Raw genomic sequence first — 26,919 nt, 5'->3', positions numbered from 1 at the left:
AATCTAGATCTAGAGACTCTTAGAATCTAGAAGTCTAGATAGAATAGATCTAATCTAGATTCAAGATTGAGATTCTAGTGGTCTATAAGCCTAGATCTACATATTACTATATATTTCTAGGCTAAAGATCTATATATATAGTATATTATATATATAAATATATATATATATAAATAAATAAATATATATATATAGAGAGAGAGTTCTAGATCTAGTAAACATCTAACTACTGTTGTGTTATTGTTACCTGTATCAAGTGTATCCTAGGCCTAGTCTTACTTTGTACTTATCATATTTGCGAAAAGAAAATGCTGCCTTAATAACATAACTAGTTACTTAGTTTAGATTTTAGGTCTTAAGTTGTTCATTTGTGTCAAAATATGCATTGACGACTTGGTCTGCATAGCCATGTGAAATACTGCAGGCCTACTCATCCATAATCTTTGTATTAAAGATGGTGTTACTCATCCATAATCTTTGTATTAAAGATGGTGTTACTCATCCATAATCTTTGTATTAAAGATGGTGTCACTCATCCATAATCTTTGTATTAAAGATGGTGTCACTCATCCATAATCTTTGTATTAAAGATGGTGTCACTCATCCATAATCTTTGTATTAAAGATGGTGTCACTCATCCATAATCTTTGTATTAAAGACTGTCTGCTTATCCATAACCTTCACAGTCCTTTGTATTAAAGATGGTGCCTTATTATGCTAGAAATATAACTTAGATCTAGTGTTTAAACCAATTATATTTTTAAACAGGAGTGTTGTAATAAATAGTTTTTAACTTTGCAGATTTTTTTTTCAGATTAAACACAGACCTCTTCTTTATAATATAAAATGGGAACATCATACAGATTGCTAGAAATCATTACCTCTGAGAAGCAGACAATAAATAAAAACACAAAAAAATTGGTGTATTAAGGATGCCGGCCATCTTTAAGTCACTCACAAAGGTAGAATTTAACAATTTTGTATTTAATGTTATTGTCATAAAATTTTCTTAATAAGCAAGGGCAAGCTATGAAACCACTGATCTAGCAAAGCAAATATCTTTAAGTGTGTGTGTGTGCTGCTTTATCTTTTGTGTTATTGCATGCAAATTGAGCATGTTTTTAGTTGAAATTATTTAAAGAATAATTATGTTAATTAATAACTCATTTTGCTTCATATAGTTTTTATAGATCTAGTTTTAATAGTTAAGTTGAAATTTTATCTTCAAAAAAACTTAACAACCCTGATTTCATAGACCAATGTTTTATATATTCATTATCATAATTAAATTTTGGAACATTTTCAGATCAATGTCTAGTTATCAGATGATTATAACCATCACTTGTGAGGAACTGGTCAGAAGTTGAAACATGTGTAAAGTGTTATGCTACAAAGTGTTAATTTAAGGCAAGTAATCTATTCAATGTGATTTAGGCATTTTACATTTAATTTCATTGTCATTTGAAGTATGCTAATTAAGAACAGGAAAGCTGTGGAACTACTGATCTAGCAAGGCATGTATTTTTTTTTAATGTTTCAGTTATATTCTGTTGTTGTTTTTTTGCATGCAATTTGAGAATATATTTTCAATGTTTATATAACATTTAATGAATAATTTTCTGATTTTATAGAACATTTTGTAATTAAAAATATATGCATAACAATGGTTGAATTTCATAATGCTTGATGTGCATCTTGAAATAATGAATTCAAACTTTTTTTTTGTTAGCAGCCAAAGTTTCAACACAAGCTTCATGTCACATTAAAAATGTTCAGAACGAGATATTAAGGTGTACAGCCTTGTGAGCGAAGTGAAGAACAGATTGTGTGTGGTGCCCCAACAGTTCAACAAACGAACAGGTGAGGGTGTTGTGATGGAAAGTAGTGAAGATTAGATGATCAAGTTTTTTTTTTTTCCAAAGACATTGCTTCAAATGCTATGATTTATGTAATTTAGACTTAAGTTTCTTTTGATGCTTGCTTAATAAAGAATAGGCAGGCAATTGATATATATAGATATTGAGCAGCACAGTAAGTAAGCTCCCAATAGTATAGTTTTTTTTTAACTTTGTATTGTTACTGCATGCTAATTAAACTTGTTTTTAATATTAACATAACACTTTGTATTTTTTCTGTTATCTTAGTTTTTGGAAACTAGTTTTAAATATATGCATATTAGAAAAGCCTCATTATGATAGATGTTTTATTTATGAGATAGGTAAACTCAGGTTTAGCCTTACTAACTTGGTAATAAAGTCAATATCTTCAAAATAAACTCTTTCTCTTTGCAGTCATAACATCCATATTCTCATATTTTATAACATTTTCAGTTCCAAATGCAGTTTACAGCCAAGTGATCTAGAAATGGGATCTAGATTATGATTACTATGATTAAGAGACCTGAGAAATAATAAAAAGCACCTATAATCAGAATTGTTGCAAGGTTGAGCCAAATTTTTCTTTTTAAGGCAAGTGGTTCTTTCCAATGTTACATTTAACTACTATAAATTTAATTCATTTCTTTTCATGTATGTTAAATAAGAACCAGTTTCTTACTACAGATATATCAAAGCAAGTATATTTTTTTTCTATGTATTTGTATATTTTAATTGCTTTTTTTTTTTTATTGCATGCTAATTGAAAATGTTTTAGATATTTTCCTAACAATTTAAGAATATTTGTTTTCTGTTATCTCTTAGCCTTATGGTAATTAGTTTCAAATGTATACATAACAACTTAAAATAACTTTAATAAACTTTCTACACTTTAACATTTAGAGAGCCAGATCCAATTGGGGATTATCTCATTATGAAGTTTAGTCAAAATCCCAGAATCTTCACTAAGACTTGTATTTGATTTATCAGCCTGTACACATTTTATTACAACTTTCAGGTTAAGATGCTGAGTATAGCTTAGTGCTCCTCAGATGTAGGTAATGAAAAGAGATACTAGTTATGGGGAACAGGAAAAATCAGTGTAGCAAGCTTATCCAAAAGTTTTGTAGTCAAGCCAATTCCATTCCCGTGGTTCTCTAGCCATCAAGAATTCTGGACCTGTTTAAACATACTTTTCCATTCATCTGTCTATTGAGCTAATAAGGCAAGTAGTTCATCTAAATGTTTTTTTTTTAAAAAAAGGTGTCATTGTTTTATTTTTTATGTATACTAAAGCAACAGGCAAATTATGAATATTCTAATTTTTAAATGTTTATTTGAATTTTATCTTTTGCATTAATGCTTGCATTGGTGAAAATCAATGTTAACATAATTTTTTTTTTTTTTTTAGGGAACCTTAGCATTTGTGCTTTTCACTAAGCTTTTTCATCATGGATATCCATGGGCTCAATATTAGATAACATTTTGAATATTCTTTGTCCTCTTGGCTTTTGGTAATTGCTTTGAAATTTTTTACATTAAAAAAAATCATCTCCGTCATTTAGCATTTAGAGTTAGGTACATATAGGTCTTGGTTATTGTAGCAAGTTAAAAAAATTATTTTTTCAAATTTTTCAGATTAAGATGTTGAATAGATCTTATTCAAGAAATGGAGTGCCATACAGATTTGTAAACCATCTCTGAGTAGTAAATATGAAGAGCAGAAATAGCGACTTGAAACAAGGCAACACATGTTAGTAGAATCCTTGCTTTTTTTTTTTATTCTACTAACTTGTATATTTTATGTAATTTTTGTTTTTCAATATATATAAATATATTTATTTTTTTTTTTTACTTTTTTCCCTTCTTTTTCTGAGGTCAAGGCAAAGTATATTCTCAATAGAACATCCTACTTGAAGCACAAATATTTCCAAACTATGAAACAACAGATATTGCCTTACAAGTATAGTGGTTACTTTTAAGCAATTTTTTTTAGATGTGATTTATTTTTTAAATGCCTAGCTACTTGATATCTGGTTGAATTCAAATCATAATAATTGCCTCTTAATGTGTAATTATAAAATTATTTATTTAGCTTGTTTTTTTTTTTTTTAAATCAGTTCAAGATATAAAGTATTGATTACTAATCAACTACTAGCCTGGGAGTTAGAAAAGCGAAAGCTGTAAACAGACAGGCCAGGTAAATATATGAATGAAGAAACTGAAACTAGAGGTAAACATCATGGGAAGTCTAATTATAGGGCAAGTATTTTTCTTCATATCTTATTTAACATAGTCAAACCATGCAATACTTGTAGGCTTAACTATTGTTTTCATAGAAACAATGTTATTTTAAATATCATGAGATAGTGTATTTAAGAGATATTGTAGTTCAAGTTTCCATATTTAATCAGCTTAACAAGTGCACATTCTCTGCTGCCAACAGTACTAATTTGTCATCCAACCAACAAATATTCCTTGGTAATCTGCTATCAGATGATGACAGTTTTCTCTTGGAATTTCTTATGAATTAAAGCTTTGAAGGCCAAAGTAAGACTTAATTTGTTTTTCTCTAACTGCTAATTCTAGAACAATTTATCATTGCATTTTAAAAATAATAACTGTTTATTCATTATTCTCTACCATTTTCCTGTGTTTTGGTCAAGCTTCAGATTTGGTTAGCAAAACCCTGAACTGCATATGCATATCAACAAATGTTTGATGGTCTGTTTGGTTCATCTCTCTCACTATGAAGATGGCTACACAGTGAGTACAAAGTTTTAATTTCATTCACCACACAAAGTTTTTTAAAATAATAATAATAATAATAAAAGCTATAGGTATTTAGTTTGTTAAACAACCTTCTTGGTATAGTGATTGAGTTTATTTAATGCATTACTTAGCCTTGGACAATGAATCATCATAGCTAATATAATGTTAAAAGGAATTTATAAGTTTAAAATTTAGATCAATCAAATAAGATTATGTGATTCCAAACTGTTTTCAAGGTATCAGCTATCAGCAGTGCACCTCTGTGATATACAAGTCTTCATTGCCAAACTGTGACCCACTTTACTGTAATTTAATGTCAGGAGAGTCTGGATATGTCAGCCCAAGGAGATCAAGTTTGTGTCCAAGGTAATTCTCTAAGAACAATAGGTGAGTTGAATTCTAGTGTACCAGTCAAATATCTTATAGCAAAGTGAAAAAAAAATCTGTTTATTTTAAAAGCACAACAAATTATAAAAACATAAAATGTTAGTTTTAGAGTAGCTGTTTCCGACCATGTGATCATGGTTCAGATAGTGTCAAGCTCAACTGTTTCTATGGTCAATGGTTAACCATGGGTTGTTTTCAGATATTGCTCTAGGTTTAGGTTTATAAGATACATGTTTTCTTAAGTTAATCAATTAGAGATGGTTAGACTCAGAAGAGCCCAAAGGTTCCAAAATTTAAAATACCAGGATCCGAACCTGGGACTTCCACTTCGGAAGCTAAGTGCTTTACCGCTCAGCCACTATACCTCCTAGCAATGAGAGATAAATAAAAATTAATTGACTTTAAAATATCTTGAAGTCTCATAAACCTTTCTATTTTTCCATCACACAGTGAGATAGTGTCACTATTATTTGAAAACAAAAAATGACCACTAAAAACACATTCTCATTAAACATTAAGTCTTGAGACAGAAAAAGCTCTTCGTGAATGAAAAGTTTAGAAACTGCCACATATTAAAAAGCACTAATTTTATCAATACTGCATTATATGGTAATGCATTTAAATGTGATATATTTGTTTAACAGTGCGTTTTTCTCAACTCACTTGTAGACTAAATGGTCAATTAAACATTGAGGTCAAGGAAAAAGGATGAACATTTCAAGGCTACAGGAGGAACATTAAACTTCTCTCTCACTGTGAAAAGATTCTATCGATCTACAAATGGTCAACATGTTTTATCTAAAGTTCATCTGCTGTTTCTTCAAATGAAGCCATAGTCAGAATAAGGTAAGAAATATTCTTACTCTTCACAGCATTTATTTTTGTAAAGCAATGATCCTGCATTAGTTGTATGTGGTATATGCATGGTTCCTGTATTTGTTTTGTATGTTATGATGTCAGTAATTACTTCACAAACACATAACTTCATACACAACTTTGTAAGTTCACCTGTCTATTTAAAGAAATTTGTATTGTATTTGTTTTAATAGGTTCTAGTTATGATAGTAAACTGAATTTTCATTTGTTAAACTGATATACCATTTTCATTTCAGTTAATATATGTGGATGTTCCTATTAATTTTTGCAGAAAAACTGAATGGCTCTGAAATATTCTAACTTTACAATTGTAAATATATTTCAACAAATAATAGAATTGAATTCTTTGTCATTTGGAATTCAATAGTAATGTCTTATAAATATGGAATTTAAACACAAAAATGAAAAAGTTATGCATCACCATCAACTTTCTCTTTGCCACTTGGAGATTGAGATGATTCAAGTTACTATTGTAGCTAAACATTATTTAGAAATGCAAGTATGTGATAATATGTATGGTCTTGTCACCCCAGTACTTAATTGGACCAAAAAAAAAGGATCTACAATTCGCAGTGATATGATGTACTATTACATAAACAAGTTGACTTGAATTCATATATTAAGATCTTCAACTCCATAAACTGTTTCAATTCTTCATTGTGTGATAGTGTGACAAAAAAGTAATTATTTCTTGTCCTTATGTGCAATATAATTGCATATTAAGTTGACTTGAATACTCTATAAACTGTTTCATTTCTAAGGTGTGTTAAAATGCGCATTATATTTTCATGTTGGGAGTTAATGTGAGCCAAAAAAAATCTACTATTCCAAGTGTTTGGATATACAATTGCATGCAAAAAGGTCCGAACCCTAAAACACTCAATGAACAATCATTATAAACAATTCCACCAAAGGTGCATCTATTTATTCATCATCACTCCTTTGAGTTCCTCATGGAACATAGGGCCTCTACAAAAACACGCCACTCTCCACGGTCTCTTGCTAGTTTTTTTTATGGTTTCCTAGCTCTTCCCGGTCTCTCTGCTTCTTCAAGTACACTGCGTCGCCATGTTCTTTTTGGTCTTCCTCTGCGTCTTGTTCCCTGGGGGTTCCACTCTAAGGCCTGCCTAGCTCTGTTGCTGGTATCTTTTCTAAGGGTGTGACCAATCCATCTCCACTTCCTCTCTAAGATCTACACTTCTAAATTTTTCTGTCCACTCATCTCCCACAGTTTGATGTTTTCTACTTTGTCATACCAGTGTATTTTTAGGATATCTCTCAGGCATCTGTTGATGAAAGTCAGTATTTTTTTTGTTGTGGCTTCAGTTGTTCTCCATGTTTCAGAACCATACAGTAGGGCAGCCATGACATTAGAGTTAAAGATTCTTAGTTTAGTCTTGTTTGAGATGTGAGTAGATTTCCAGGTTGGTTTTAGCTGTGTAAATGTCTGATGCGCTAGATTTATACATAGATTTATACGGCGTTTAATGTCTTCATCTGTTCCACCTGATATACTGACTACACTCCCAAGGTATATAAAATTTTCTACTTGGTCTATTGTCTGAGAATCCAGTACTATGTCTCCAATTTGTTTATTGTTTACTTTATTTACTTTAGTTTTTTGGTGGTTTATTTTGACTCTTTTTCCTACTTTGCTTAAAGCTGTGACCTTTTCTTGCATATCCTGTAGTCTGTGATTATGGGGCTATGTCATCAGCGAATTCCAGATCTTCCAGCTTTTGTGTGAGAGTCTATTGGATTCCTTTTTCTGCGTTAGAGAAGACTTCTTTTGTGACCCAATCCATGCTAGAAGGAACAGGAGTGGTAAAAGAAGACATCCCTGTTTGACTCCTGTTGTGACTGGAAATTCCTCTGACAGCTTGCTGCAGTGGGTTACTTGGCAGGTGAAACCATCATTAAGGTTCTTGATTATGGATATTATTTTATTGGGGATCCCATAATGTCTCATTACAGTCCAGATAGATTCTCTGTCCACACTGTCAAAAGCTTTTTCAAAATCAACAAAAGTTGCATAGAGAGGAGATTGCAATTCGACACATTGTTCTACAATTATTCTGAGAGTAGCTATTTGGTCAGCACAAGATCTCCCTTTTCTGTATCCGGCATGTTCTTCCCTTAGGTGTTCATCACATGCTCCCTTTATTCTGTTTAGTAGGATTTTGCTGAAAATCTTGCTTGGTACTGACAACAAAGTGATGCCTCACCATTTCTCACATTGTGATAAATCTCCACTTTTTGGTATTTTTATTTGCAAGCCCTTTTTCTACTCACCTGGAGGTGTTTTGTTGAATAGTTTGTGCATTTGGTCAACTATTTCACTTCCTCCTTCTTTAAGAACTTCGGGTGATAAGTTGTCAATTCCAGCCGCTTTACCTGTCTTCATTTGTTTGAGTGCATTCCTTATTTCTTCTATTTATTGGGCTCCAGATATTCAACTGATGCACATTTGCTCCCAAAAATAAAAAAGATTTAATCCATGTGCAGGAACAGTTGGGATTGTAATTTGTATCACACTCATCTCTCATTCATTAAGACTCTGCACTTAATGTGGTGATCAAAATGTATTTGCAATTCCCAGTGAAATCATTCTTTGAGTGCTTAAAAAAGAAATTCGTACAGATGTATAACTGTGTTAGACGTCTTTATTTATATCCCGATTGAACGTTTGTAACAATAATTAAGTCACACTCAATGAACATATGAACGTGTCCATCAAAGGAAATATCGCCGCTCGTGATGCAACTCACACTAATCAACATTTGCACTTAAGGACCAACTAAATAGTTGCGGAGAAAACACATTTAATTGATGACTTTACTAAGTATAGCTTAGGACTTTCCAAAAGCGAAGACCGGACTCTTTAGCCATCTTCGTGTTTATAGGAATGATTAAGGGAGGACTTTTAAAAGCGAAGACTGGACTCCTTAGCCATCTTCGTGTTTATAGGAATGATTAACGGAGGAATTTTAAAAGCGAAGACTGGGCTCCTTAGCCATCTTCGTGTTTATAGGAATGATTAACGGAGGAATTTTAAAAACGAAGACTGGGCTCCTTAGCCATCTTCGTGTTCATAGGAATAATTAACGGAGGAATTTTAAAAGTGAAGACTGGGCTCTTTAGCCATCTTCATGTTTAAAGGATGTAGTTGAGGACTTTTTTTCAAAGAAGATCGGTCTCCATGACCATCTTCGTTATTATAGGAAAGGATATTGTATTAATTTTTGAAAAATTGAGGATTTTTAGCTGAGGACTAGATGTAGTAATATAGTCATCAATTGAATTGTTGATCCAAGACGAAATAGTTGGTTATGTCTGTGCATTTGTAGACAACCCAGCAGTGCACATGCTTTTTCTTGTTTTGCTTTTTTTCACGTGCTACAATGCCTTGGACTAAGCATCATCATAACTTGGAATGTTAAAAGGCATTTAAAAAAATAACTCATAGAAGAATGAGTTTGTAAAATAACCGGTTATTTCGATTCAGTTAAATAATAGTTGGGACATAATTAGTTGAGTGCAAGCTTTGATGCTGTCAACCTCTCAACATTAGTTGAGGCCGAAGGTTTGTAAGGCTGTTAGCCCTCAAACATTTCACTTGTAGACCACCTTCAAATACAGTAAAGCGCGACGTATTCGTTGAAAGCACGCTACGCTCAGTTCACAGCTTGATGAACGAGTGGTCAACAAGTGGCCAAACAGGAGTCAGTCAGCAGCTGATTCAGCCTCCAACATTAGTTGGAGCCGAAGTTTGTGAGGCTAATTTAGCCCTCAAACGGGCTACTTGTTAGACCACCTTCAAATACTAGTTTGAACCTGATGCCTTCGTGTGGTCCCGTTATGCTCCGTGTAGCTTGATGATTGGTCGGTCAACAAGTGCGATGGTTGTCAGTGAAAAAGGCGAGCATGAAACTTTTTATTGGGCTCCAGCTATTCAACTGATGCACGTTTGCAAAACAAAAGTTAAAAAAAAAAGGATGAAAATATAAGCTATCAGATATATGATGATTGTGCAGGAACAGTTGGGATTGTCGTTTGTATCATGCTTATCTCTTATCCATTGAGACACTGTGAAGTGATGTAACTAGTGAGGTTTTGTAACAACTTTATTGAATTGTAATCTACAAACATTTGTGTACAAATGTGTGATAATCAGCAGGTCTTTGACCTCTGCACTTAATGTGGTGATCAGAATGTATTTGCAATTCCCAGTGAAATCATTCTTTGAGTGCTTAAAAAAGAAATTCGTACAGATGTATAACTGTGTTAGACGTTTTTATTTATATCCCAATTGAACGTTTGTAACAATAATTAAGTCACACTCAATGAACATATGAACGTGTCCATCAAAGGAAATATCGCCGCTCGTGATGCAACTCACACTAATCAACATTTGCACTTAAGGACCAACTAAATAGTTGCGGAGAAAACACATTTAATTGATGACTTTACTAAGTATAGCTTAGGACTTTCCAAAAGCGAAGACCGGACTCTTTAGCCATCTTCGTGTTTATAGGAATGATTAAGGGAGGACTTTTAAAAGCGAAGACTGGACTCCTTAGCCATCTTCGTGTTTATAGGAATGATTAACGGAGGAATTTTAAAAGCGAAGACTGGGCTCCTTAGCCATCTTCGTGTTTATAGGAATGATTAACGGAGGAATTTTAAAAACGAAGACTGGGCTCCTTAGCCATCTTCGTGTTCATAGGAATAATTAACGGAGGAATTTTAAAAGTGAAGACTGGGCTCTTTAGCCATCTTCATGTTTAAAGGATGTAGTTGAGGACTTTTTTTCAAAGAAGATCGGTCTCCATGACCATCTTCGTTATTATAGGAAAGGATATTGTATTAATTTTTGAAAAATTGAGGATTTTTAGCTGAGGACTAGATGTAGTAATATAGTCATCAATTGAATTGTTGATCCAAGACGAAATAGTTGGTTATGTCTGTGCATTTGTAGACAACCCAGCAGTGCACATGCTTTTTCTTGTTTTGCTTTTTTTCACGTGCTACAATGCCTTGGACTAAGCATCATCATAACTTGGAATGTTAAAAGGCATTTAAAAAAATAACTCATAGAAGAATGAGTTTGTAAAATAACCGGTTATTTCGATTCAGTTGAATAATAGTTGGGACATAATTAGTTGAGTGCAAGCTTTGATGCTGTCAACCTCTCAACATTAGTTGAGGCCGAAGGTTTGTGAGGCTGTTAGCCCTCAAACATTTCACTTGTAGACCACCTTCAAATACAGTAAAGCGCGACGTATTCGTTGAAAGCACGCTACGCTCAGTTCACAGCTTGATGAACGAGTGGTCAACAAGTGGCCAAACAGGAGTCAGTCAGCAGCTGATTCAGCCTCCAACATTAGTTGGAGCCGAAGTTTGTGAGGCTAATTTAGCCCTCAAACGGGCTACTTGTTAGACCACCTTCAAATACTAGTTTGAACCTGATGCCTTCGTGTGGTCCCGTTATGCTCCGTGTAGCTTGATGATTGGTCGGTCAACAAGTGCGATGGTTGTCAGTGAAAAAGGCGAGCATGAAACTTTTTATTGGGCTCCAGCTATTCAACTGATGCACGTTTGCAAAACAAAAGTTAAAAAAAAAGGATGAAAATATAAGCTATCAGATATATGATGATTGTGCAGGAACAGTTGGGATTGTCGTTTGTATCATGCTTATCTCTTATCCATTGAGACACTGTGAAGTGATGTAACTAGTGAGGTTTTGTAACAACTTTATTGAATTGTAATCTACAAACATTTGTGTACAAATGTGTGATAATCAGCAGGTCTTTGACCTCTGCACTTAATGTGGTGATCAGAATGTATTTGCAATTCCCAGTGAAATCATTCTTTGAGTGCTTAAAAAAGAAATTCGTACAGATGTATAACTGTGTTAGACGTTTTTATTTATATCCCAATTGAACGTTTGTAACAATAATTAAGTCACACTCAATGAACATATGAACGTGTCCATCAAAGGAAATATCGCCGCTCGTGATGCAACTCACACTAATCAACATTTGCACTTAAGGACCAACTAAATAGTTGCGGAGAAAACACATTTAATTGATGACTTTACTAAGTATAGCTTAGGACTTTCCAAAAGCGAAGACCGGACTCTTTAGCCATCTTCGTGTTTATAGGAATGATTAAGGGAGGACTTTTAAAAGCGAAGACTGGACTCCTTAGCCATCTTCGTGTTTATAGGAATGATTAACGGAGGAATTTTAAAAGCGAAGACTGGGCTCCTTAGCCATCTTCGTGTTTATAGGAATGATTAACGGAGGAATTTTAAAAACGAAGACTGGGCTCCTTAGCCATCTTCGTGTTCATAGGAATGATTAACGGAGGAATTTTAAAAGTGAAGACTGGGCTCTTTAGCCATCTTCATGTTTAAAGGATGTAGTTGAGGACTTTTTTTCAAAGAAGATCGGTCTCCATGACCATCTTCGTTATTATAGGAAAGGATATTGTATTAATTTTTGAAAAATTGAGGATTTTTAGCTGAGGACTAGATGTAGTAATATAGTCATCAATTGAATTGTTGATCCAAGACGAAATAGTTGGTTATGTCTGTGCATTTGTAGACAACCCAGCAGTGCACATGCTTTTTCTTGTTTTGCTTTTTTTCACGTGCTACAATGCCTTGGACTAAACATCATCATAACTTGGAATGTTAAAAGGCATTTAAAAAAATAACTCATAGAAGAATGAGTTTGTAAAATAACCGGTTATTTCGATTCAGTTGAATAATAGTTGGGACATAATTAGTTGAGTGCAAGCTTTGATGCTGTCAACCTCTCAACATTAGTTGAGGCCGAAGGTTTGTGAGGCTGTTAGCCCTCAAACATTTCACTTGTAGACCACCTTCAAATACAGTAAAGCGCGACGTATTCGTTGAAAGCACGCTACGCTCAGTTCACAGCTTGATGAACGAGTGGTCAACAAGTGGCCAAACAGGAGTCAGTCAGCAGCTGATTCAGCCTCCAACATTAGTTGGAGCCGAAGTTTGTGAGGCTAATTTAGCCCTCAAACGGGCTACTTGTTAGACCACCTTCAAATACTAGTTTGAACCTGATGCCTTCGTGTGGTCCCGTTATGCTCCGTGTAGCTTGATGATTGGTCGGTCAACAAGTGCGATGGTTGTCAGTGAAAAAGGCGAGCATGAAACTTTTTATTGGGCTCCAGCTATTCAACTGATGCACGTTTGCAAAACAAAAGTTAAAAAAAAAAAGGATGAAAATATAAGCTATCAGATATATGATGATTGTGCAGGAACAGTTGGGATTGTCGTTTGTATCATGCTTATCTCTTATCCATTGAGACACTGTGAAGTGATGTAACTAGTGAGGTTTTGTAACAACTTTATTGAATTGTAATCTACAAACATTTGTGTACAAATGTGTGATAATCAGCAGGTCTTTGACCTCTGCACTTAATGTGGTGATCAGAATGTATTTGCAATTCCCAGTGAAATCATTCTTTGAGTGCTTAAAAAAGAAATTCGTACAGATGTATAACTGTGTTAGACGTTTTTATTTATATCCCAATTGAACGTTTGTAACAATAATTAAGTCACACTCAATGAACATATGAACGTGTCCATCAAAGGAAATATCGCCGCTCGTGATGCAACTCACACTAATCAACATTTGCACTTAAGGACCAACTAAATAGTTGCGGAGAAAACACATTTAATTGATGACTTTACTAAGTATAGCTTAGGACTTTCCAAAAGCGAAGACCGGACTCTTTAGCCATCTTCGTGTTTATAGGAATGATTAAGGGAGGACTTTTAAAAGCGAAGACTGGACTCCTTAGCCATCTTCGTGTTTATAGGAATGATTAACGGAGGAATTTTAAAAGCGAAGACTGGGCTCCTTAGCCATCTTCGTGTTTATAGGAATGATTAACGGAGGAATTTTAAAAACGAAGACTGGGCTCCTTAGCCATCTTCGTGTTCATAGGAATGATTAACGGAGGAATTTTAAAAGTGAAGACTGGGCTCTTTAGCCATCTTCATGTTTAAAGGATGTAGTTGAGGACTTTTTTTCAAAGAAGATCGGTCTCCATGACCATCTTCGTTATTATAGGAAAGGATATTGTATTAATTTTTGAAAAATTGAGGATTTTTAGCTGAGGACTAGATGTAGTAATATAGTCATCAATTGAATTGTTGATCCAAGACGAAATAGTTGGTTATGTCTGTGCATTTGTAGACAACCCAGCAGTGCACATGTTTTTTCTTGTTTTGCTTTTTTTCACGTGCTACAATGCCTTGGACTAAGCATCATCATAACTTGGAATGTTAAAAGGCATTTAAAAAAATAACTCATAGAAGAATGAGTTTGTAAAATAACCGGTTATTTCGATTCAGTTGAATAATAGTTGGGACATAATTAGTTGAGTGCAAGCTTTGATGCTGTCAACCTCTCAACATTAGTTGAGGCCGAAGGTTTGTAAGGCTGTTAGCCCTCAAACATTTCACTTGTAGACCACCTTCAAATACAGTAAAGCGCGACGTATTCGTTGAAAGCACGCTACGCTCAGTTCACAGCTTGATGAACGAGTGGTCAACAAGTGGCCAAACAGGAGTCAGTCAGCAGCTGATTCAGCCTCCAACATTAGTTGGAGCCGAAGTTTGTGAGGCTAATTTAGCCCTCAAACGGGCTACTTGTTAGACCACCTTCAAATACTAGTTTGAACCTGATGCCTTCGTGTGGTCCCGTTATGCTCCGTGTAGCTTGATGATTGGTCGGTCAACAAGTGCGATGGTTGTCAGTGAAAAAGGCGAGCATGAAACTTTTTATTGGGCTCCAGCTATTCAACTGATGCACGTTTGCAAAACAAAAGTTAAAAAAAAAAGGATGAAAATATAAGCTATCAGATATATGATGATTGTGCAGGAACAGTTGGGATTGTCGTTTGTATCATGCTTATCTCTTATCCATTGAGACACTGTGAAGTGATGTAACTAGTGAGGTTTTGTAACAACTTTATTGAATTGTAATCTACAAACATTTGTGTACAAATGTGTGATAATCAGCAGGTCTTTGACCTCTGCACTTAATGTGGTGATCAGAATGTATTTGCAATTCCCAGTGAAATCATTCTTTGAGTGCTTAAAAAAGAAATTCGTACAGATGTATAACTGTGTTAGACGTTTTTATTTATATCCCAATTGAACGTTTGTAACAATAATTAAGTCACACTCAATGAACATATGAACGTGTCCATCAAAGGAAATATCGCCGCTCGTGATGCAACTCACACTAATCAACATTTGCACTTAAGGACCAACTAAATAGTTGCGGAGAAAACACATTTAATTGATGACTTTACTAAGTATAGCTTAGGACTTTCCAAAAGCGAAGACCGGACTCTTTAGCCATCTTCGTGTTTATAGGAATGATTAAGGGAGGACTTTTAAAAGCGAAGACTGGACTCCTTAGCCATCTTCGTGTTTATAGGAATGATTAACGGAGGAATTTTAAAAGCGAAGACTGGGCTCCTTAGCCATCTTCGTGTTTATAGGAATGATTAACGGAGGAATTTTAAAAACGAAGACTGGGCTCCTTAGCCATCTTCGTGTTCATAGGAATGATTAACGGAGGAATTTTAAAAGTGAAGACTGGGCTCTTTAGCCATCTTCATGTTTAAAGGATGTAGTTGAGGACTTTTTTTCAAAGAAGATCGGTCTCCATGACCATCTTCGTTATTATAGGAAAGGATATTGTATTAATTTTTGAAAAATTGAGGATTTTTAGCTGAGGACTAGATGTAGTAATATAGTCATCAATTGAATTGTTGATCCAAGACGAAATAGTTGGTTATGTCTGTGCATTTGTAGACAACCCAGCAGTGCACATGCTTTTTCTTGTTTTGCTTTTTTTCACGTGCTACAATGCCTTGGACTAAGCATCATCATAACTTGGAATGTTAAAAGGCATTTAAAAAAATAACTCATAGAAGAATGAGTTTGTAAAATAACCGGTTATTTCGATTCAGTTGAATAATAGTTGGGACATAATTAGTTGAGTGCAAGCTTTGATGCTGTCAACCTCTCAACATTAGTTGAGGCCGAAGGTTTGTGAGGCTGTTAGCCCTCAAACATTTCACTTGTAGACCACCTTCAAATACAGTAAAGCGCGACGTATTCGTTGAAAGCACGCTACGCTCAGTTCACAGCTTGATGAACGAGTGGTCAACAAGTGGCCAAACAGGAGTCAGTCAGCAGCTGATTCAGCCTCCAACATTAGTTGGAGCCGAAGTTTGTGAGGCTAATTTAGCCCTCAAACGGGCTACTTGTTAGACCACCTTCAAATACTAGTTTGAACCTGATGCCTTCGTGTGGTCCCGTTATGCTCCGTGTAGCTTGATGATTGGTCGGTCAACAAGTGCGATGGTTGTCAGTGAAAAAGGCGAGCATGAAACTTTTTATTGGGCTCCAGCTATTCAACTGATGCACGTTTGCAAAACAAAAGTTAAAAAAAAAAGGATGAAAATATAAGCTATCAGATATATGATGATTGTGCAGGAACAGTTGGGATTGTCGTTTGTATCACGCTTATCTCTTATCCATTGAGACACTGTGAAGTGATGTTACTAGTGAGGTTTTGTAACAACTTTATTGAATTGTAATCTACAAACATTTGTGTACAAATGTGTGATAATCAGCAGGTCTTTGACCTCTGCACTTAATGTGGTGATCAAAATGTATTTGCAATTCCCAGTGAAATCATTCTTTGAGTGCTTAAAAAAGAAATTCGTACAGATGTATAACTGTGTTAGACGTCTTTATTTATATCCCAATTGAACGTTTGTAACAATAATTAAGTCACACTCAATGAACATATGAACGTGTCCATCAAAGGAAATATCGCTGCTCGTGATGCAACTCACACTAATCAACATTTGCACTTAAGGACCAACTAAATAGTTGCGGAGAAAACACATTTAATTGATGACTTTACTAAGTATAGCTTAGGACTTTCCAAAAGCGAAGACCGGACTCTTTAGCCATCTTCGTGTTTATAGGAATGATTAAGGGAGGACTTTTAAAAGCGAAGACTTGATTCCTTAGCCATCTTCGTGTTTATAGGAATGATTAACGGAGGAATTTTAAAAGCGAAGACTGGACTCCTTAGCCATCTTCGTGTTTATAGGAATGATTAATGGAGGAATTTTAAAAACGAAGACTGGGCTCCTTAGCCATCTTCGTGTTCATAGGAATGATTAACGGAGGAATTTTAAAAGTGAAGACTGGGCTCTTTAGCCATCTTCATGTTTAAAGGATGTAGTTGAGGACTTTTTTTCAAAGAAGATCGGTCTCCATGACCATCTTCGTTATTATAGGAAAGGATATTGTATTAATTTTTGAAAAATTGAGGATTTTTAGCTGAGGACTAGATGTAGTAATATAGTCATCAATTGAATTGTTGATCCAAGACGAAATAGTTGGTTATGTCTGTGCATTTGTAGACAACCCAGCAGTGCACATGCTTTTTCTTGTTTTGCTTTTTTTCACGTGCTACAATGCCTTGGACAAAGCATCATCATAACTTGGAATGTTAAAAGGCATTTAAAAAAATAACTCATAGAAGAATGAGTTTGTAAAATAACCGGTTATTTCGATTCAGTTGAATAATAGTTGGGACATAATTAGTTGAGTGCAAGCTTTGATGCTGTCAACCTCTTCAACATTAGTTGAGGCCGAAGTTTGTGAAGCTGATTTAGCCCTCAAACATTTCACTTGTAGACCACCTTCAAATACAGTAAAGCGCGACGTATTCGTTGAAAGCACGCTGCGCTCAGATTCCAATAATATTGCTTTTAACAGGATACATTTCTTTCTTTGTTCTTCTATTAATGAGTTAATAACACTCAAAGTCTTGCCACTTAGTTTACAGATGAATATATTAGAACAAGTATCTTCATTGTAATTGCAAGTTTTACAGATAGTCTGAAAATAACTATATATTCCATCGGTTTCTTTAAGGTCCCTCATTTTTTGCCTATAAATATTCTCTTTATGTTCATTTTTAGTAGTTTCTGTTTTGTCTCCCTTGTTTTGAATTGCAGCTTTTATTTTTCAGGTTTTTTTTTGAACTTCTGATTCTTTGTCTGGTTTTGCTTCCTTTTAATTTCTTTCAGCATCTAGTTGCATTTCTCTCTTGTCTTTGTGCTCTTGCCAACTCTTTAAATATCTACTTGATTTTCTTTCCTTTCCATTTATGTTAAAATATTTCTTTTCTTCATCTTTAAGACCAAACGATTCAGCAACTTTCTTTAGTTCAATATATCCATCCATGTATCTATTAATACTTATCAAATGTACCAATGCATTCTGTACTCTTTTATAGATAATTATGATATCTAATATCTTTTATAGTTAACAATCACAGACAGTATTATCAAGCCAATACTATTGTGATTAACATAACACACTAAATTGTTCTAACAAAGAGAAAACAAAATTAATAAAATATTATAATGTAAAAAATGTAACAAAATTTACACCAAAATGTTACAATTATATTAATGATGATATGATGATGACTGAGTGTCCTTGCACTGAAATCTTTGATTAAATTGTGGAGGATTCGAGCAACACATTGACCTCACTCTCTTACCCTAAAGCACATCCTGTTCCAAAAGCAAGATTTGGTCTACATATGAAAACAAACAAGCACAGCAGGAAAAAGACAAACAGAGAAACTTTTCAAGAAATACTACATATACTTACAAATATCAATAACAATGACTTAAAGACCTCAAGAAATTGTGCACAATATTAATACAATGTAAACATTAAAATAAACAATAGTCTAAACACAAAAATCTACTAGTGTTAAATCTGCGACCTCTAAAACCTTATGTTATGATCATATATATATATTTTTTTACACATTGAAAAAAGACAAAATTTAACAAGGACACAATATCAATACCAAATTTTGACAAGAACAATACTGTCAACAGCTTTCTAAATATAGAACATAAAAATTAAAAATGAAAATCAAAATTATCAGTAATATATTTCAATACTGATTATCTTCCTGTAATGTCATTGAATACTAGCACTGATATAGCTCATCACTTTGAAGAGTGCTTCTTAATCTTTTCACTGTCCAACTTCAATAGAATGTATATATAAATATATATACTGTTACTTGAGATATATAATATATATCAGCACAAAATTACTGCCTGTGTCCAAATTTACAATTACTGTCCAACTTCAATACAATATATATACTTGTACTGCACAAAATTACTATTATTTGATGAGATATATAATATACACAAATGTACTGTCTGCCTGTGTCAAAATTTACAATTACAGTTCAACTTCAATGCAATATATATACTTGTACTGCACAAAATTACTGACTATTACTTGATGAGATATATAATATACATTGGCATAAAAATATTGCCTGCCTGTGTCAAAATTTACAATCACTGTCCAACTTCAATATATACTATTTACTAATTAATTGTTGGTGCACCTGAAGTGTCTGGTCGATTTTTGGGGCACCTCTTTCATCCTTCAACTGTCTACGAGTGTTTACATACTATTTACTAATGAAATATATAATATACACAAATGTACTGTCTGCCTGTGTCAAAATTTACAATTACAGTTCAACTTCAATGCAATATATATACTTGTACTGCACAAAATTACTGACTATTACTTGATGAGATATATAATATACATTGGCATAAAAATTGCCTGCCTGTGTCAAAATTTACAATCACTGTCCAACTTCAATATACTATTTACTTAATTAATTGTTGGTGCACCTGAAGTGTCTGGTCAATTTTTGGGGCACCTTTTTCATCCTATAACTGTCTACGAGTGTTTACATACTATTTACTAATGAGATATATAATATACACAAATTTACTGTGTGCCTGTGTCAAAATTTACAATTACAGTTCAACTTCAATACAATATATATACTTGTACTGCACAAAATTACTGACTATTACTTGATGAGATATATAATATACATTGGCATAAAAATATTGCCTACCTGTGTCAAAATTGACAATCACTGTCCAACTTCAATATATACTATTTACTAATTAATTGTTGGTGCACCTGAAGTGTCTGGTCGATTTTTGGGGCACCTCTTTCATCCTTCAACTGTCTACGAGTGTTTACATACTATTTACTAATGAGATATATAATATACACAAATGTACTGTCTGCCTGTGTCAAAATTTACAATTACAGTTCAACTTCAATGCAATATATATACTTGTACTGCACAAAATTACTGACTATTACTTGATGAGATATATAATATACATTGGCATAAAAATATTGTCTGCCTGTGTCAAAATTTACAATCACTGTCAAACTTCAATATACTATTTACTAATTAATTGCTGGTGCACCTGAAGTGTCTGGTCAATTTTTAGGGCACCTTTTTCATCCTATAACTGTCTACGAGTGTTTACATACTATTTACTAATGAGATATATAATATACACAAATTAACTGTCTGCCTGTGTCAAAATTTACAATTACAGTTCAACTTCAATACAATATATATATACTTGTACTGCACAAAATTACTGACTATTACTTGATGAGATATATAATATACATTGGCATAAAAATATTGTCTGCCTGTGTCAAAATTTACAATCACTGTCAAACTTCAATATACTATTTGCTAATTAATTGTTGGTGCACCTGAAGTGTCTGGTTGATTTTTGGGGCACCTTTTTCATCCTTCAACTGTCTATGAGTGTTTGATTTGTGATAGTGCAAAGCAATTGTGAATATATAATATTAAAAATAGATTTTTATTAATTTATGTAAATTTTTACTATTTTCACCATCTGAGCTGTGAATGAATCTTGTTTTTAATGACCCAACTGTATAAAACTTAGCTCTTGAGCTATGAAGGGGGAATAACCCTTGAGAGATTATGGGCATTACATAGCCTTAATTGTGCTGATGTGCCAAAAACCCAAAATATCAATACCTTCCAACTGTTGGGCACCTATATGGTCATCAATTGTTGGAATACTTCATCCCTCATACCAACTGTTGGGCACCTCAAGTGTGTCCTGTCAGCTATTGGGGCACCACAAGTGTCCTAACGACTGTTTTTTAACTGTTGAGGCACCTTAGGTATCATATCTACTGTTGAAGCACTTCAAATGTCCTATCATTTGTTGGGGCATCTCATTTATCCTAACAACTGTTGGGCACTTCAATAATCTTATTTTTGGGCACTCCAAGTGTTCTATCAATTGTTTGGGCACTCCAAGTGTCCTATCAATTGTTAGGCATCGATCATACCAACTTTTGTCCACCTCAAGTTTGTCCAATCAGCTGTTGGGGCACCACAAGTGTTTCAACACTTATTAGGCACCTCAAATGTCCTTATAACTGTTGGGGCACCTCAATATCCTATCAATTGGTAGGGCACCTCAAGTATCCTATCAATTGGTAGAGCACCTCTAGTGTCCTATCAATTTGTAGGGCACCTCTTGTCCTATTGATTGGTAGGGCACTTCATGTATCCTATCAGTTGATAATGCACCTCTTCTTTCCTACCAACTGTTAGGTAACCACAAGTCTCCTATTAACTGTTGCGGTACCTAAAGTATCCTATCATGGGACATCTCATTCATCCTAACAACTCAATGGTCTTATTGTTGGGGCACTCTAAGTGTCCTATCAATTGTTGGTCACCTCATCCATCATACCAACTGTTGTTCACCTCATGTTTATCCTATCAGTTGTTGGGGCACCACAAGTGTCCTAACAACTGCTTGTCCTTTTAACTTATGTGGCACCTCAAGTGTCCTATTAACTGTTGGGGCACATCAAGTATTCATTCAACTCTCTCTATATATATATTATATTATATTATGTTAGTTTTGATAACCGTCATAAATAAATAAATATATATATATGATTATGGTTATTATATATTATATATAATCTGCAGTGTTTTTACAAATGTGTAGTCCTGCTTATTACTCCCAGAACCACTTTTTTTTTTCAGTTTCATTAGCAACATATGAATTTATATATTTGAAATGTTTAATCACACTTCTTTTTACTGAAGTTTAATTTTTTGTTAACAGATATCAAGCTACAAAATTAAATTCCAATTTTTTAGGTTCTGCCTATATCTGCAATTTATATCTATATATTTTACCTTGAACTCTTTCAAGTTTTTGTTACCCAACTTTATATTTCAGATTCTTTTTGTTCTTCCTGAGGTTCAAATGTATCAGTTGTTTTTGTTGACAGATATCAAGGTACAGAAATAAGAATCTAATTTAGAGTTTTTTAAAGCTTCATTAGTCATAATATTTGCACTATTATTTCCAATATGTGCCAGAGTGTCTGCTAAATGTAACTAGTATGATTAAAAACATGGTCATTGCAAAGTCTAACATATGGACTAGTAGGATGCTTGGGGCTTGATTCAGTGAAAGAATGTTGGACAAGAAGAAGTGTTATGGAGTGTTTGTGTGTGTGTTTTATGGTGACTGTGGAAAGAGGTAAGCGATTGGATGTGAATGATGCAAAAGTGGCATTGTCGTCACTGGGTCTTAGTTAGGGAAGACGACTCCAGAATGTAAGACTGAAAGGTTGTGTTATTGTAGTGAGTTAGATTGTAAGAAATTTTATTACTTTAGTCTTCTACATTTATTTCATGTGATCACAAGTATTATAAATGTTATATTTAGTTTCGTTCACAAGGAAGTTGTTCAAGTTCTTATTAGCTAAGATATATTATGCCTTCAACAGTTTAGTGGCCTACCAGCAGTTTGGTGCTACAAGTCAACAACAGTCAGACTAAATTAAATAAAGCCATGTCTATTTCTACATGATTTTGTTGCTACTAACCTGGTGTTACTAACAACTAACTTGAAAAGGGAGAGGGGAATTATCATCTTATTCATGTACTATTTACATTAGATTTTTACCAAATTATTAAATTTTGACTACCCTTACTATTTTAACTGTGAATAGACCTTGATTTTAATGATTTAGAATTTAGCCCCTGTTATGTAGAGAGAGAGAGTAGTCCTTAAGGGACTGCAGGCAAGACATGGCCTAAATTGTGCCTAGATTTACATAATTTTTTGTTGAAGTCATTTCAGTTCTCAATTATTTTGTGCACCAAGCTACAAGAAAAAATTCAAGCAAGAGAGGTCATTACACTAAGACTTTGTCTTCTCATAAGAATGGATGGCTTCTGGTCATGTGATATGTGCGCTGGACTGTGTGTGGTCATCTTGATGCTCATATCTTGCCTGATGACATTTATTCTGCTGGACATTTGGTCAAGGAAGTAGATTCTCTTCAGCTCTCAAGAAACATTCAAAACATGTCAAACATTTGACAGGAATATCAAGCAAGTCCAGTGTACATGTAAGTAATGTTGAAACATTATCTGATCTCATTTATGCATTCTTGAGGACAATCTGCAGTTACATCAGATCTGGATAAAGTGGTCGCTTCCTCTTCATTAAGACTAGAACAGAAAGATTTTATAACTCTTTTACTCCACTTTCTGTCAGTGTATGGTCATTAGTCATATCACAATGAGGTTTAGTTTATTAACCAGTGGTTGTGTATGACTGTGTCTTTGTATGTTTTGTGTGCGAATGTTGTTCCTGTTTGTATCTATATTGTCGTTGCTATAGTGGTAATTCTCCGGGTAATCATAATCAAACTAAATTTTCATTTGTTTGGATCTTATCTGATGGGAATTTTAAACTTAGTTATCTGCTCTTAGCTTACTTTTCGATTTTTAAGTACATTCTAAAAGAAATACAATAGATAAGGATAGAAAAAGAAGACCAAACAATAAAGAGATTTGCTGAAACGATATAAAGTGAAATAAAAATATATATATATAAAAAAAAGAATAAACCTGTAGATTTTGAAGGAAAGATTGCTGTTGCCAACTCAACAAAACCAATGAGTTTGTACTGCAAGCAAAAGAACTTAGAAAGTTGTGATTTTATTTTGCCAGAAATGCACAAACTTAATAGCATAATTTTCACTCTAAATATTAAAGCTTTCTGTATTCTGTACACCAGATACACTACATAGCTAGTTATTTATTGTTTTCTGGCATAATTGAAAATCTCCAATAAGTTCCTTAGACTTTAATGACTTAATTAACCTTAAAATTTTTAAAACTTTATTTGTTTGTTATTCTTTGCTGCTGTATTAGATGTCTTGGGTGTATTTTTTTTTTTCTTAAAAGTTTATTCATAAAATACTAAGTTAAAACATAAAGTGAAACCTGCATCATCATAATAGTTTTGTTTAACATGAAAAGAAAAGCCACAAAAGAATTTTTTTTTTCTTTTTCAAGGCAAAAGTTTTTCTTAGTAATTTTTTTATTCTTATTTAGACCAACATGATGAAAAGGTAGACAACATGAAGATGTAAACCAACATGATGAAGATGTAGACCAACATGAAGATGTAGACCAGCATGATGAAGATGTAGACCAACATGAAGAAGATGTAGACCAACATGATGAAGATGTAGACCAACATGAAGAGGTAGACCAGCATGATGAAGATGTAGACCAACATGATGAAGATGTAGACCAACATGAAGAGGTAGACCAGCATGATGAAGATGTAGACCAACATGAAGATGAAATGTAAACCAAAAAATGGGTCAAGAGATGTATGGAATAAAATGGTAAGCGATGCTGTGTATATCTCTCTATATTTTCTTTATACTAAACCCCTGAGTAAAGCTTTGCCAAGTTTTGTGTTTCACTGACTATAAAAATGTTTTTATCAAATTTTGTTCTCTTGTATTGACAGTGACAGTCAATTCCTAGAGGCGAAGACACAGACACACCGGGTCTATTAGAGATTTTCCTTCTCTACCATCATTTAGAGACTTCTTTTTGCTCTAAGGGAACCTGTCATTATCTTTTGATTGCTAATTGGCATTGATGTTTTTACATTCCTACTGCGTCTGAAAGAAATTAACATTTCCCTAATGCTACTTCAAAACCAGACCTTCTCAAGACAATTTTAGTGACCAAGCTGCAATATGGGACTCAGTAGGAAACAATGAAGAATGCTCCTAACCTCAGGTTGAGTACCCATGCTCACCTACTAGAGTGGCGACAAATACTTCTACACCCACAGTTATACATCCTGAACCCTGTAACCCATCCTCACAACATGGTTACATTACCGGAAGTGGTCGCAAGGTCAGAAAACCTAACAGATACAATGGATAAAACAATGAACAGGTACAAGTACTCAAGTGATGTACTTTGTGAGAACTATTTAGGTGGAATCACCATAATTGACTTGTAAATCTTGTTCTATGTTTAGGTATATCTTGACAATCAGTCCAGTCATTTGTTCATTTTTTTTTTTTTTTAAATATTCCTTTTTTTTTCCCTCAATCTTCTTGTTGTTTCAGTTACATGTTTTTGTATTTTAAAGGAGGAAGGTGCTGTGGTATATTATCTTTATTATTATTGTACCAGTATTAAGCAAACTTGTATATCTTTATTTATTCATGAATTCTAAAGCAGAACATCACTCCCACCGGAAAATGTTGTAACAACTATACGTGTCTTCAGTTAATATTCAATACTCTGTACAGTCACAACACCAAAGCCTTGCTAGATTATGCTTTTAATTCAATTTGTTATCTCCCCTGCTTTAGTGTGCTATCATATAATTTTTTGTGTCACATCCCTGCACAATTTGTTCTATGCTTTTTTACAGTATAAATAGCGACTTGACATTATTTAGCTCTATTATAATATTGTTATATTATTATATTTAAAGTAAAACTGTTAACATATTCTATGCTGTTTTAATATAAATGTTTTGCTGTTACCATGAATACAGTTTTGAGTTTTTGTCCGATATCTTAGAGGAGAAATTTTCCATAAATAATAATAATACGGCTTATCTTCAAGTCCGAAGATTAATTAGAAGTATGCAGTATTTCCCGTGGATGTGCAGCCCCAGCTAGGACCTACATATTTTGCTATAAATAAAGAGTATAATAATATTTACTACTTGGTATTGTCAGTCTTCACTAAAGCAATGAGTTTATCCCCTTAGTGTGTTTAAAACTTTCAAATACTAATTCACTTTGTATTATCTATTGGTGATCATGGGGTATCCACTTTGTCATCTCCATAGTCTCTGGTGTTAACACTCACTGTCCTGTTGGAGGTTAGGGCTAGGATGTTATCTCTCTTTCTGATGGAACACATGTAAAACCAACAAAACAAACATTAGACCTAGACTTTATTAAAGGTAAATTTTTATAATTGTGAACTGGCACTCCCAAAACTACTTTTATGTATTTTTAATTTTACTTCTGTAGGCTAGTGCTAAGCTGTATACTTGTATTTCTGCCTATTATATGGGTTAGGGTGGAGTACTTAAAATAGAGCCTATGTTGTTTCCTGTACTGTTGACCAGTGGTCTCTGTGTCAGTTTTAATTATTCTGTACCTGGGACTGCCTGTAAGTTTCAGAATTTTTCTTTTATTTTTAAAAATTTTACTATGTGTAAATCTACTTTATATTTGAACAACTGTCAAAATAACTAGCAGTTTTTTTTTTCTAAAGTTTGTTTTAAAACTATGGCCAAGTCCTGCCCAGTGCTGTCATGATGACCACTTCTAATGTTTATGTACTAGATTGTAACTGCTGCCTTAGTCATTGAAATTAAAGTCTCATTTTTGAATTTCTTCTTTATGTTTCTAGATTTCTTTTAGTTCGCTAGTTTAGTTTAGTTGTCTGGTTGCTTAGATGACTCAAACCCCTTGGTCACAAAGGTGCACAGATACAACCCACCCAGTAGTGTTACAATCTGGCAACTGAAACTTCTTGTTATCCCAGGCTAGACATGACCTTAGGCCCCGCCAGGCTAACATATTCTCTCATTCCAGACAACATTGTCCCTAACAATACATAATTACCTTGCTTTA

The 26,919-nt window shown here is 33.9% G+C and overlaps 1 long non-coding RNA gene across 2 annotated transcripts; it reads left to right on the top strand.

Annotated features, from left to right (window-relative positions):
• Positions 1-3,283: 3,283 nt before the first annotated feature.
• Positions 3,284-26,675, top strand: LOC106066974 (uncharacterized). 2 transcript variants are annotated; one of them, XR_008775958.1, is made up of 11 exons: positions 3,284-3,388; positions 3,513-3,627; positions 3,752-3,837; positions 3,995-4,424; positions 4,541-4,640; positions 4,883-5,033; positions 5,703-5,879; positions 22,167-22,226; positions 23,070-23,349; positions 24,344-24,642; positions 24,771-26,675. It is a non-coding gene; the product is annotated as an uncharacterized LOC106066974 (long non-coding RNA). The 2 variants fall into 2 exon arrangements; XR_008775959.1 differs by having other exon boundaries at positions 3,290-3,388; positions 22,723-23,349.
• Positions 26,676-26,919: the final 244 nt, after the last annotated feature.

The sequence above is a fragment of the Biomphalaria glabrata genome, chromosome 18 (assembly GCF_947242115.1).
Source record: "Biomphalaria glabrata chromosome 18, xgBioGlab47.1, whole genome shotgun sequence".
NCBI classification, from domain to species: domain Eukaryota; kingdom Metazoa; phylum Mollusca; class Gastropoda; family Planorbidae; genus Biomphalaria; species Biomphalaria glabrata.
Note: the sequence above shows the minus strand (reverse complement) of the source record. Positions and strands in the feature narration are given on the sequence as shown.